The following is a 2646-nucleotide window of genomic DNA, read 5'->3' as shown; positions in this document are numbered from 1 at the left end:
TTGTATTAGTGTTTTCATTTTCTTCAGATACATACCCAGGAGTGGAATTGCTGGATCATATTGTAGTTTTATTTTTAATTTCTTGAGGAAACTTTATACTGTTTTCCACAGTGGCTGTACCAATTTACATTCCCCCAACAGTGAACTAAATTTTCCCTTTCTCTACTTTCTCACTAATATTTATTATATTTATTTTCTTTTTGATAATAGCCATTCTGAAAGGTGTGAGGTGATATTTCATTGAGGTTTTGATTTGCCTTTCCCTGATGATTAGTGATGTTGAGCATCTTTTCATGTGCCTGTTAGCTATCTGTATGTCTTCTTTGGAAAAAATGTCTATTCAGGTCTTTCGTCCATTTTTTAATCGCATTGTTTGTTTTTTTTATATTGAGTTGTATGTGCTCTTTATATATTTTGGATATTAACTCTTTATCAGATAAATCATTGGGAAATAACTTCTCTTGTTTAGTAGGTTGTCATTTTATTTTTTTGATGGTTTCCTTCACTGTGCAATGCTTTTAAATATAATTAGGTCCCATTTGTTTATTTTTGCTTTTGTTTCCTTTGCCTGAAGCAATAGATCCAAAAAATATCGATAAGACATGTCAAAGAGTGTACTGCCTGTGTTTTATTCAAGGAATTTTATGGTTTCCAGTCTTACATTTAGGTCTTTAATGCATTTTGAGTTTATTTTTGTATATGGTATGAGAAAATGTTCTAATTTCATTCTATTATATGTAGCTGTCCAGTTTTCTCAACAGTACATATTGAAGAGACTGTCTTTTCCCCAATTGTATATTTTTGCATCCTTTGTCATAGATTAATTGATAATATGTGAGGGGGGTTATTTCTGAGCTCTCTATTTTGTTTCCTTGATCTATGTCTGTTTTTGTGTCAGTTCCACACTGTTTTGATTACTGTGGCTTTGTAGTATAGTTTGAAGTCAGGGAGCATGATATCTCCAGCTTTGTTCTTTTTTTTCTCAAGATTGCTTTGGCTATTTTCAGTCTTCTGTGGTTTCATACAAATTTTAGGATTATTTGTTCTAGTTCTGTGAAAAATGTCATGGGTATTTTGTTAGGGATTGCATTAACTTTGTAGATTGCTTTGGATAGTATTTTTTTTTTTTATTTTTTTTTTTTTTGCGGTACGCGGGCCTCTCACTGTTGTGGCCTCTCCTGTTGCAGAGCACAGGCTCCGGACGCGCAGGCCCAGCGGCCATGGCTCACGGGCCCAGTCGCTCCGCGGCATGTGGGATCTTCCCGGACCGGGGCACGAACCCGCGTCCCCTGCATCGGCAGGTGGACTCTCAACCACTGCGCCACCAGGGAAGCCCTGGATAGTATTTTTTAATGCATGTTCCTTTATATTTTATTTACCGTAAACATTAAGAGAATACAGCAAACACTGGAGAAAGACTTTTTAATAATTTTTGATATAAAGTTTAAGACTTAAAATTATGATTGCTACACCCACCCACCCCAATTCAACATGCAGGTATCATTTATTTCCAGATACAGTGATTCTAGAGCATTGCACTCACTTGATAGTTTTATAACAGTATCCTTGCCCTGTAACTTAAAACAATTTCACAAACTGTGTACAATCATGGTATACTACCATCATTCAGAGAGTTCCCCCAAATGAATATATTCACACAATATTACATTAACATTTAAGTTTTTACAACATCATCTTCATAAGCCAAACCACAAAAACCCAGGTTCTAGTTTTAAATGTGTTTATGAAGACTGCTGCTGAGCTCAAAGCATGCAGATGTTCATGACCACCTAGATGACGCTGGATATTGAAACTTCTTCAGTAGGTCCAATGATGCAATTTTTCACTCATCCCAGGTATCTCCATATTTGTTTACTTTGACTTGGGCAATATGATCAGTAATACCAGTGGGAGTAGATTCATTCATAGAAGCACTGAATGGAGTTGGCTCATAATGAGGAAGCATCTCTTTTTCTATGTTGTCTGCTGCTGGCGTTGTCACAAAAGATAAATGACCCCTCATGTTTGAGTCATATTTTGACTTCTGAGAATAGTGCCCAGTTGGTGGAGATCGTCATGCCTGTCCTGATCATAAAGCTTCTCCAAGAGGGGAATTCTCAAGATTCTTTAACTTCTCTTGGCAAGTTTTCACATAGGAAAGCTTTCCAGCAAAGTATCCCATGATGCAAGCAAATATGTTTAGGGATGGAACCATATTTGGGATGACCTGAAAGGATTCATCTGGACCAGAAGCTTTCATCATTGCCTTCTGCAAAGACTCTTCTTTCTTCCTCTGTTGGAATGTAATCAGCCCTTATGTGGGGAATTGGTCTTGGAACTTCTGCATTTGTCTCTTGAAAATCAGCCCTCCCATTCATCTTTCCTCCAAATGACACCAGTGGGTGAGAGCACAGCAAACCTTGGTGACCAGGGGCAGAAGGCCCAGAGGGGACCCGAGAGGGCTCAGTGGGGATGGGAGGGCAGGAGACACGCAGGACCACAGCGGAGTTGGGGGGTGGGGAGCAGTCAATGACACGACCGCCTAGAAGTCACCCAGATACAGGCTCAAAATGACCATGACCCAGAAGCACTGGTGATGTATGGGAGGAAATCGCTTTGGATAGTATTAACTATATTAATTCTTCC

At 38.7% G+C, this 2646-nt stretch overlaps 1 pseudogene; it reads right to left on the bottom strand.

Moving 5' to 3' along the window:
* Nucleotides 1-1671: 1671 nt before the first annotated feature.
* Nucleotides 1672-2378, bottom strand: LOC132513764 (OCIA domain-containing protein 1-like; annotated as a pseudogene).
* Between the last annotated feature and the right edge of the window lie 268 nt (nucleotides 2379-2646).

This window comes from Lagenorhynchus albirostris, chromosome X (genome assembly GCF_949774975.1).
Source record: "Lagenorhynchus albirostris chromosome X, mLagAlb1.1, whole genome shotgun sequence".
Taxonomy (NCBI): domain Eukaryota; kingdom Metazoa; phylum Chordata; class Mammalia; order Artiodactyla; family Delphinidae; genus Lagenorhynchus; species Lagenorhynchus albirostris.
Note: the sequence above shows the minus strand (reverse complement) of the source record. Positions and strands in the feature narration are given on the sequence as shown.